Below are 12,558 nucleotides of genomic sequence, written 5' to 3' on the forward strand. Positions count from 1 at the left end.
AAACTTGTTCAGTGATCTTCAATTCAATAGACATTATTCAATTTTAGCTCTTCACTTTTCTATTCTTCACAAAATGAAACCCATTTAACACTCGTTCCCTGATCTTCAATTCAATAGGCATTATTCCATATTGGCTGGTCATCGCCTGGAAAAATTCCTCATCTGTAGGAAGTTTCAATTCTAAAATATCAATTGAGACATTGGTGTTAACAGAACTGGCCATCCCCTCAAAAAACTCCTCTTCGCTCTTAGAAAAATCAGAATATCTTTGCCTTTCCATGGAAGAATATTCCTGAAAGAAATCATAGTACCAATCCTTTGAACAGTTGGAGGCCTTATTGAAATGGATCCTGCTTCAATAAACTTCTGCTCAAGATTGTACTCTTTGCAATTGTCTTGTTCAATGTCGGCGTTTTTTTGTTCAGTTGATTGGACTTTCCTACATTTAGTAGGAAAATTTGAGTTTTGCATTAGAGTTTATTAAAAGGAAAATATTAGAAGAACAATCTTAATGAGTAAATTGGTAATATATTATATAAGAGTTTAACTCAATCTAGCAAGAACAAGATTGCCAAAATATTATATGAAAAGACTTCATTGTTGTTGAGTATTTATACTAAAATTTTGTGATTGTAGTACTAATTTAAGGAAAAATAATTAAACAATTTAATTTATTATAAATAAATATTTTATTATTCAAAACACTTGCATGCCTTTTTATTTATACATCTGTTAATTAATGTTCATATTATTAAATTGGCTATCCCTAATAGCTCTCAAAAATATCTTGAAGATTATGTTAATGTAGTAGTTTACTTAGATATTTTTATATTATAAATTGAGAGACCAAAAAGGATGTTTATAGGAAGGCAGGGCTTCAACAGTGAAACCAAAAAGAACTAGAACTAGATGAGTGTCATATACAATGCACTAAAAGAAAGCTCCAAAATAAAGTTATGCTTGCTGCCATAAGGAACTAGAGGAGGATTTCATCCTCGTCTTCTAGCCATGTGGTCCACCCCTGTGGTCCTTCCATCCAGACCACCTTCTTCCTTTCCATGATTTGTATGCACATGTCAACCCTGTTGAAGGGGAGAGCTCTGGTATCTTGGAGTTCTTTAATCAGTTTCTTAACTGCACTCTCCAAGGCAGTTTGATTTTCTGCGATCCTTGCTCATTCATAACCATCTTCTATTATGTTTATGTTATTTATATTAATAATTTTTCAGGATTTTTGATCTAATGGACAGTAGGGTGACCTGCAACTGCATTAATGAAGGTAATTTTTCTTCATTCGCGGGGAGTATGGATGCATGATTACCAGTGTGGATGACAAAAATGTGCTTTGAGTGGAATATGGATCGATGGCATTCGATGAGACTGCATCTCTTTGTTTCTGCTTCCACATTTGAATACGTATTTACCAGGCTATTTAAGATTGTAATTTTAGGCAAATCTGCCTGGATGATGATTGGTGAATATCCATTCCCTGTTCCAAAGCTTCCATTGTATCAAATGCTAGAAGGGTGTGAGCAAAGGTTGTTGAATCTGGATGTTTCCCTTCCAGTTGCATTTGCTGAAAGTTTCTAAAGCCCTTTCGACGATCAATGGTTTTCGGTCAATGAATCTGGTCTCACAATTGTCAATCATATTTGCTTGGAAGTTTACAAATCATTGCATCCCATGAGACGATATCTATTTGAACTATTCGGTACAGGCCGTGATGAGTGTCCACGCCTTTTACCCAAATCATAATAGCATGCGATGTTCGACTGTGAATCAGATTTGTAGCTACTCCTTTGTGCTTTAATTCATTCTCCTCCTGAACCATAGAAATTTTAGTCTCTGGGTAGTGTTTTCATTCTGTTAGGAACTGCCTTCAAATTTTACCTCAAATGTCATATCTAACTACAGGCTTCGGAACCACAAGCATCGTGCTTGGATATCATCTAAATCATCTCGCCCGCGGGACACTGCAGGACAAATTTTGATATCATCTTGACTGTAATAGCATAAACATTATGTCAGTGGCCCAGCGTAACCTACTTTACATGTGCTATCTTAGCATTTTGAGCTTATTAATTTGATAAATTTTTTGTGGGTATTGTGTTGATACAATCTCAATGATCTTCTAGTTAAAGCTAGGATATATTGTTGATTTTCGTTAATTATAAAAGATGTCAAGAACTGATGCTGTTCATGCAGCTCAGAGATTTGCATCTATTCTTAGCTCCCACCGTAAAAATGAACATTCTAAACCATGCATAACTGAACTCTCAGATCCACCGCCATATTCCAGCATGCAGTAGTTTAATTTAGGAAGATCGTATATTATTTTAGATTAGTTAGTTTTTATTTCTCATTCAAATAAAACATGCAGTGCATGCAATTACCTTGTTTGAACATGGATAGAAATTAGGGGTTTTTCAAAAACTCAAGACTACTCGCGGGTCAAAACCCTAGCCGAGTCACTTTAAAAATAACTTCTATTTTTTGGTCATGAGACAGGATGCGCCAAGGTTTTCATCTGGTTTTTGAGTGCCAATAAAAATGTCATATGATTATATGATTAAATAACTAGTTAAAATGTAATATGATTATATGACTGTATTTTCAAATGTTCGATAAAGTTACGGAGTGAGTTTTTTCTGAGCTTTTGCGAATCCTTAGTTTTTTAAATTTTTTGGGCTTGCCAAATCATTGCCGAGTCTGAGTTTTTCAACTGTGGCATAGATTAGTTGAATTTAGTTTGAATCTTTTGGACTTTATATATTAGATGAACTTTCTAATTTTAATCAAGCTGCTGTAATAAAATTCTGAGTGTACTTCTAAAACAGGGCACTCTGTTTTATTTATTTTGGGTTGTGTTATCTATATTTTTGCAATAATTAATTGTTGTTATATGTTTCTTTGTGTCATAATTATCTTGGTTTATCAGTTGATTCTACAAGTTGTATTAGAGCAGGTAAAATTGTTTTGGGTTAAAGTTTTATTGTTGGAATTTTGCCAAAGTTAATCATGTCGAATTCTAATCATATGTCATTCCAAAATTTCATGGGAATGATTATGATTATTGGTGCATTAAGATGCTGACCTTTTTGATTGGAAAAAGTTTGTGGGAGATTATTGAATCAGGTTATGAGGAGCCAGCTGATTGGAATGCCCTTACAACCAATGAAAGAACAACAAGAAAGAAAGCAAGGAAAAAGAATGCTCAAGCTTTGTTTCACATTCAGATAGCTCATGATAAGAGCTTATTTCCAAGAATATCAAGAGCAGCAACTGCCAAAGATGTCTGGAAGACTCTACAAGAAGCTTACCAGGGTAGTGATCAAGTTAAAGTGGTCAAGCTTCAAACATTGAAGCGAGAATTCAAAAATTTGAAGATGCAAGAAGCTGAAAGTATAAGTGATTATTGTGTCAGAGTCAAAGATGTGGTCAATAAAATGGCTACACTTGGGGAAATTGTAAGCAATGAAGTTTTGATAAAAAAGGTGTTGAGATCTTTGACACCTAGATTGAATCATGTAGCAATAATCATAGAAGAAAGCAAGGATTTGACAAAACTACAACTTGATCAATTGGTTGGATCCCTGATGTCTCATGAAGAAAGATTGAAAGATTCTTTTGAAGGTGTAGAGAAAGTGTTCTCCTCTAAATTACAAAAATGAAGATGTAAGCAACAGTACTGCCAAAATTAATCAAGGCCAAGGTAAAGGGCAAAGCCAAAATTCTTCAAGAGATAGAGGTAGAGGTGGCTCAAGAGGAAGAGGTGGTTCCAGAGGAAGAGGTAGAGGCATATTTGATAAGAGAAATGTTCAATGTTACCATTGTAATAGGTGTGACCACTTTGAAAGAGAATGCAGATTGAAAGAAGGTAAAAGTGCTAACTATGCTCAAGAAAGTAGTGAGAATCCTCCTGATCACTTATTTTTATCTTATGCCAAAGGTGAAAATACCAATAAAGATGTATGGTACCTAGATTCTGGATGCTCTAACCATATGACAGGGAATGAGAAGTTGTTCTCAACAAAGGATGGAAGTTTCAAGTCCAAGATCCAGCTTGGTGATGATAAATCGTTCGAGGTTGCTGCCAAAGGATCTATGGAGGTCCAAACAAAAGAAGGTATATAGAGTATTCATGATATTTATTATACTCCACAATTGAAGCATAATTTATTAAGTGTTGGGCAGCTACATGTGAGAAAAATTATAGTAGTCTTTGAGAATAAGACATGTACTATCTATGATAAGAATATGGGCAATAGGGTGATCACTGTTGTGCCTATGACAAGAAATAGGATCTTCCCCTTGAGGTTTGATGAATATAACAATAGCCTTACAAATCTGGCTTATGAGGATTCAAGTTGGTTATGGCATCTCAGGTATGGGCATTAAAATTTTCATAGTTTAAAGTTTCTGACCTTGCATGCATTAGTTTTAGGTTTGCCCAAGGTTAAGGAACACAAGGAGGTTTGTGAAGGTTGTGCTAAAGGAAAGAATGCAAGGGAAAAGTTTCCAAAGGGAAATGCATGGAGGGCCCATCACTCACTTCAGCTCATTCATTCAAACATATGTGGTCCTATGTAGACTATGAGTTTTGGTAATTCATCATATTTCATCACTTTTATTGATGATTACTCATGAAATTGTTCAGTATATTTTTTGAAGGCCAAGGATGAAACCCTAGATACATTCAAGAAGTTTAAAGTCCTTTTGGAAAATGAGAAAGCATGCAAGATCAAGTGTTTAAGGACTGATCATGGAGGAGAATCGTACTGTGGTTGAAATGGCAAGGTGCATGTTACAAACCAAGAGTTTGAACAATTCTTATTAGGGAGATGCAGTTGCTACAATGGTGTACATCCTCAAACATAGCCAACTACTGCACTAGAAAAGATGACTCTTTATGAAGCTTGGTATGGAAAAAGGCCTAATGTTAATCATTTAAAAGTTTTTGGTTGTTTGACTTATGTGCATGTACCTGATCAGAATAGACAAAAGTTAGATGCAAAGATAGAGTCATGTATTTTTATTGGGTATAGTGAGAAAAACAAGGCTTATAAATTGTATAATCCCCTCACTAATAGGCTTATTGTCTCAAGAGATGTGATTTTTAATGAAGGGGGAGTTTATGGTCATCAGAAAGGACATGTTGAGAAGCCAAAATTTGTTTTGAATGATGATATAATTGCTGATATTGATCATGAACAACCAACTAATGTATCTGTATCCAGTGGTTTAACTGCACCAAGTTGCCCTTCATCAAGTTCTTCAATACCAAGTTCAAGTCTAGCTTCTTCTCCAAGTTCTACAAGGAAGGTAAGGAGATTGAGTGATATCTACTAGAGGAGTGGATATCAAGTACATGAAGAAAATCCAATAGGTGAGACGGTGAATTTTGCTTTATTAACCAAGGCTGATTTTGAACCATCATGTTTTGAAGATGCGTGTACTAATGAGGTTTTGGTGCAAGCCATGGAAGAAGAGATGGATTACATTCACAGGAATGACACTTGGGAGTTAACAAAACTTCCGCATGACAAGAAAAAGATTGGCACCAAATGGGTCTACAAGACCATGTTTAATAGTGATGGGAGTGTTGAAAGACACAAGGCAAGATTAGTTGCTAAAGGCTTCACACAGAAGTATGGAATTGATTATGAAGAGACATTTGCACCAGTAGCAAGACAAGAGACCATAAGAATGCTAATTTCATTAGTAGCTCAGAAGAAGTGGAGCATACATCATATGGACGTGAAAAGTGCCTTCTTGAATGGGTACTTAGAAGACGAAGAATATGTGGAGCAGCCACAAGGTTTTGAAGTGGATGGAAAAGAGCATCTTGTCTACAGGTTGAAGAAGGATTTGTATGGCCTCAAGCAAGCACCAAGAGTGTGGTATGCCAGGATTGATGGATACTTTCAGGAGAATGGCTTCCAAAGAAGTAAGAGTGATCCTACCTTTTACTACAAACAAGAAGGTTTTGATATTCTAAGTATAAGTTTGTATGTTGATGATCTTTTGTATATGGGTAGTAGTTCTAAGATGAAAGATGAATTCAAAGTTGCTATGATGAAATAATTTGAGATGAAAGATCTTCGTCTGATGAAATATTTTCTAGGAATGGAGGTTTATCAAAGGATGATATTTTCATTTGTCAAACAAAGTATGCACAGGATATGCTGAATAAATTTGGTATAACTGATTGTAACCTTGCCTCCACTCCAAGTTCTCATGGAGATGTGTTATGTAGAGATGATGGTGCTGATTTAGTTGACGGGACAACTTACAGAAGTATTGTGGGGAGCTTGATGTTTCTAAACCACATGAGGCCTAATATTGCCTATTTAGTTTCACTTGTTTCAAGGTATATGACAAATCCATCTGAAATACATATGAAGGCAGCCAAGAGGATTTTGAGGTATGTGAAAGGCGATTTCAATTTTGGTATTCATTACTACTCTTCTGAAATGTTCAATCTTGTAGGCTTTAGTTATTCAAATTGGGGAGGTAGTATGGATGACCGCAAGTCTACATCTAGGAATTGTTTCTCTTTTGGTTTTGGATTAATTAATTGGAGCTCAAAAAAGCAAAGTATTGTTTCCCTCTCATCCACAAAAGTAGAGTATGGTTGCAATTACCTCAGCAGGTACACAAGCTGTTTGGCCTAGAAAAGTTTTAGAAGAAATTAGAGAAAAGCAAATTCAGCCTACAGTGATTTATTGTGACAATGTGAGTGCCATCAAACTAGCAAAGAACCCGATTCATCATAGCAGGACAAAGAATTTTGACATGAAATATCACTTCATTCAGGATTTGGTACAAAAGAAAGAAGTTGAATTGAAGCACATAAACACTCAGGATTAGCTAGCAGATATTCACCAAAGCAGTTGCCAAAGATCAGTTTTTGGTACTATGAGATAAGATAGTATGTTCTCTCAGCATCAAGGGGGAGTATGTCAAGAATTGATGTTGTTCATGTAGCTAAGATATTTGCATCTTTTCTTAGCTCCCACCATAAAAATTAACATTCTAAACCATGCATAACTGAACTCTTAGATCCACCGCCATATTCCAACATGCAGCTAGCTTAATTTAGGAAGATCGTATATTATTTTAGATTAGTTAGTTTTTATTTCTCATTCAAATAAAACATGCAGTGCATGCAATTACCTTGTTCGATGATAGCATTTTAATTTAGATTTAGTTTTAATAAAGCATGTGGATGAACATGCATAGATTAGTTGAATTTAGTTTTGAAGCTATAGTTAGTTTTTTTCTAGAACAAATGCATGCTACGTATATATTTTTTTGGTATGCATGTTCTATTTTTTAGTGAATTTGAATCCTTTGGAGGTGAACGAAAAAAATTATATATTAGATGAACTTTGTAATTTTAATCAAGTTACTATAATAAAATTTTGAGTGCAGTTCTGATAAGACGCATCTATTCTGGCTCCAAAACGACAGTACGGTTTCACGCATTTTACACCGCCGATTTTGCAATAAATGGCTGCGATTAACTAATACGTCGCTATCACGTTGTACAAAAGGTCTATTTTGGAGCCAGAATAGCTTTGGCCCCAACAGGGGCACTCTGTTTTATTTATTCTGGGTTTTGTTATCTATATTTTTGCAATAATTAATTGTTGTTATATGTTTCTTTCTATCATAATTATCTTGGTTTATTAGCTGGCTTAAAGAACAGGGGCCATTTCAGATTCTACAAAAGAGCTATACTCGATGCTATTGTTCATCATTATAACAACTTAGTTGTTTCAATTCACGTCCTACATTTGAGCTACCCTTTAAGACCATTCAATTGTAAGATACATATATTAAGCCTAAGATCGAATTCCTCATCCATTATATCAGAAGGAAGCCATCTTCTTTCTGAGATTATTATGATATTTCCCCTTTTATAAATAAAATAATATATTAATAAGGATGTTAATGAGGAAAGTACTTGCAAAGAGGGTATCTATTATATATATATATATGAAAATATTTTATTATTTGTAGGATTTTGCCAAGATCAAGGGCACAATGAAAAGCATAAAAGAGACAATAGAATGACAAGAACAAACTGTATTCTCATCAATATGCAAAAATGATCAACTGGATTAACCAATACAATGAATAGAGGCCTGCTTATATAGGCAAGGCCATATGGATGTATGAGCACACAAATATGACATGTGGCTCAATGAGAAACAAGGATAGGTAAGAAATACTAGGGGTAGGTAGGAGAAATAATATAATATTCCACAAGAGGTGGATGACCCACCGAATGTGGAGTGTAATAGCAAAATAAGACCCAAAAAGGTGGAATTTCTTCTACAAGCTCTATCTCTATGTGCACACTTCCCTAAGTGTCTCAAATCCAAACTACGAAGAGATGCATTATCCTAAGTTAACTTAAGTAGGTGTAATAATATCCAAAATGAATATTTATTTACACCAACACCCCCCCTTAAGTGCAACTTAGGGGAATGAAGACTCAAGTCAACAATGCAAGATGGGCCCCGGCTACTAGGCCATGATAGGTACCCATGTACAATATGAAAATGAAAGCAAAACTATGCAATGCAATCTCTCACAAACAGAGAAAGGGAGAAAACCCAGTGGGAAAAAACTCCCCCCCAAAAGAGAGATGAATGTACAAAAGACTCTTAAAGAAGAAGGACAAAACCTCAAAGAGGAAAAAGTCACCCCCATAAGAGAGGAAGGAGAAGTCAGCTAACCCCCCCTAATGACACATCTCGCACCCCCAAGAGAGCTTGCAACTGCTGGAACTTACTCTCGGTGAAAGGTTTGGTGAATATGTCAGCAACCTGCTCTGCTATAGGACAATACTGCAAATCAATGACCTGCTCCTGGATGAGCTCTTAGATATAGTGCATATGAATCTCGATGTGTTTGGTCTGCTAGTGCTAGACCGGGTTCTTCGAGATTGCAATAGCACTCTGATTGTCACAATGTAGAACTATCGGCCATGGAGTGGTGAATCCAAACTCTGTGAGAATCTACTAGAGCCAAATGGTCTCAGTTGCTGCGTTAACAGCACCTCGATACTCAACCTCAGTCGAAGAGAGAGCAATAGCATGTTGCTTCTTGCTCTGCCAACAAATGGGGCCTGAACCAAGGTGAAAACTGTAACCAGAAGTAGACTTACGATCAACTAGATCACCAGCCCAATCGGAGTCTGTGTAACCAACCAAGCGAAGTCTTGTGCCTGCTACATAGTGATGTGTACCCTGGATGTAATGAAGGACGCGTTTGGCGGCTTTCCAATGAAGCTCATGTGGTTCCTGCATGAAGCCGAAAACCATGCCAACTACAAATAAAATATCAGGGCATGTATGAGTCAAGTAGATGAGACTACCCACAAGCTAACGATACAAAGTGGCATCAACTGGTGGAGAAGAACACTGAGCCTCAAGCTTGACTCGTGAAAGAAAGGGAGTCAGGGTAGGCTTACAGTGAACCATATGAAAGCGTGCAAGTAGATCAAAAGCATACTTGGGCTGCGATAGTGTAATCCCAGAAGGTGACTGTGAAATCTCTATCCCAAGAAAGTAGTACAAAAGACCCAAGTCAGTCATAGCAAATCTGTTATGCAAAGCAGATTTGACCCTGCTAATGATGGATGAAGTACTCCCTGTAATGATAAAGTCATCAACATAGAGCACAAGTATCAAGTGAGAGTCATCCTGTCGCAAAATGTAGACATTCGGATTGGAATGACACCTGGTGAACCCTACGAAGAGAAGAAAGGAATCCATCTTGGCATACCAAGCCCTGGGGGCCTGCTTAAGGCCATAGAGAAATTTCCTTAGTCTGCAAACCAAGGAAGTATCTTGGATGAAACCCTGTGGCTGCTCCATATAAATCTCCTCATCAAGATCACCATGAAGAAAAACACTCTTCACATCCATCTGATGTACAACCCAACCATGAGCTACAGCAATAGCAAGTGTCAAATGAATGGAGTTCATCTTGGCTACGGGTGCAAAGGTCTCAGTATAGTCAACACCTGCAACCTGAGAGAAACCTTTCACAACAAGCCGAGCCTTATACTTAGCCACACTACCATCCGCTGCAAAATTGGTCCGATAGATCCACTTACATCGAACCATCTTTCTCCCCTTAGGGAGATGGACTGAATCCCATGTGTTGTTCCTCATCAAGGAACTATACTCTTCCTCCATAGCTTGGTCCCACTCAGGAACCCCTGATGCTTCCCTAAATGTCTGTGGATCGAAAGCAGTAGAAATGAATGCATGTGGAAGATCCTGATGCTGTGATCGAGTTCTCCGTGTATCTGAAGGATCCCCAACAAGAGAACCCACTGACTCAAGTGTCTGTCAAGCCCAATGAGGTCTAGGTGGAGGTGGAGAACGAGGCTCCTCAACTTCAAGTGGACCCTGCGGAGGTGTAACCCTGCGAGTCGGAGTTGTAGGAGTCTCATCATCTGAATCACTAACATCACTATCCACAATGGTGGAAGGTGGAGGAGGTAGAGAGGCTAAGCTAGGAGAACTTTCCTCAAAGTGAACACTCCTCTCAATGAACACCTCATGTGTCTCTGGATGCATCAATCTGTATGCCTTAACACCCTCAGGATATCCAACAAATATGTAAGGCCGACTCTGAGGTTCCAATGCCTTGCGTTTCTATGGAGGTATGCAAGCCCATGCTGGACACCCAAAGACTCTAAAATGTCTCACAATCGGTTTCCTACCAGCCCAAGCTTCAAAAGGAGTAATACCTTGCAAATCTTTGTGAGGAACTCGATTATGGATGTGTGTGGCACAACTGATAGCCTCTACCCAAAAGGCGGGATCAAGAGAACGTGCATGTATCATACAACTAGCCATTTCTTTGAGAGTTCTATTCTTGCGTTCTGCAACCCCGTTCTGCTGTGGAGTGTATGCTACAGAATGCTGAAGATCAATCCCCTCAAATGTACAAAAATCCTCAAGTCTTTTGTTCACATATTCCCTTCCATTATCTGTGCGAAGAATCTTGACCACTTTCCCTGATTGCTTCTCCACACGATTCTTGAAGTCCTGAAATCTGTCAAATACTTCACTCTTATGAATGAGAAAGTAGACCCAAGTGAAGCGGGAGTAGTCATCAATGAAGGTAAGAACATAGTGGGCCTTACTAAATGAAGGTACTGGAAATGGACCTGCTACATCGCTGTGAACAAGTTGAAGAACTTCCAAAGCTCTCCAAGTTTTCCCTTTATCAAACTTCTCTTTGGGATGCTTGCCCATGGAACAACCTGAACATACACCCTCTGAAAAACTGATTCGAGGTAGACCTGTGACTATGTCTTTAGTGCTGAGTTGCTGAAGATAGCAGTAGTTGAGGTGACCAAACCGCTCATGCCATAGGTTACTTTCTGAATTTGAATGAGTAAGCAAGGCCCCAGAAGGTGAACTTGGCACAAAATGGGAAAATGAATAAAGCCTTACCTTGTCATTGACTTGTCCCACTACTACCAAGCCATCATCATCAAGTTCCTTTACCACATCTGAATCTGGTGTAAACTCAACCTTTTTCCCATTCCCATAGTGAGTGATTTGGTAGATGGAGAGAAGGCTGGTAGACAAGTTAGGAACATAGAGAACATTCTCAAATGTTCCATCATCCATGTCAACTGAACCTTTCCATTCAACCTCTACTTGTGTATCATCACCTATGTAAATGTGAGGTACCTTAGATGGCTCCAATGAAGAAAACTGCTCCTTTGTAGAACCCATGTGATATGAGGCACCCAAGTCAAGTATCCATTGCTATGAAGAACCTGTTGTAGCCACAAATGCTTGCCCTTTCCCCTTAGACTGTGAGGAAGTGGAAGGAGATGAGTCCTTCTTTGTGTAGGCAGATGGCAAGTTGATGTTGTTTTTCTTAAGAAGATTAGTTAACTCATCAACTTGCTTTGCGTGGCATTGATGCTCATCATGACCATACTTCTTGCAATATGCACAAGTTGGTTTATCCTTCTTAGGTGGTGTCCCCTTCTTGGAAGAGGATGAAAAATCACCTTGTGATGGAGAGGATGATTGTCCTTTTTCCTGGTGTGTCTTAGACTTAGATTGCTTCTTCTTCTTGTTGGAATCTTTGCCTTGACTTCCTTGATTCCCTTGATTAGCCACCAAAGCCTTGGACTTTGAAGACTTGAGAAACCCCATGTTCAACAACTTAGTTTGTTCCAATATCAACATTTCTGTGAAAGCATCAAATGAAGGCATAACATAGGAACTCCCCACTTTCAAACGATGAGTTTGGAAGCTAGATACAAATGCTGCATATTCTGGTGCAAGCTTATCCAACAAGTTGAATATCAACTGAGCATCCTTTTTGTCAATTCCACAATCCTTAAGCTTTTCTCTTAGCTCATTTTCTTTGGTGACACAATCTTGGATTGTATCAAAACTCTTGGGATCCAAGTTGGTGAGCTCATTGTCAATCTAATAGCCTCTTATTTCATCAACTTGTCCATACAATTTCTGAAACATATCCCAAGCCTCTTTGATTGTTTTA

Source organism: Cryptomeria japonica, chromosome 11 (assembly GCF_030272615.1).
Source record: "Cryptomeria japonica chromosome 11, Sugi_1.0, whole genome shotgun sequence".
Taxonomy (NCBI): domain Eukaryota; kingdom Viridiplantae; phylum Streptophyta; class Pinopsida; order Cupressales; family Cupressaceae; genus Cryptomeria; species Cryptomeria japonica.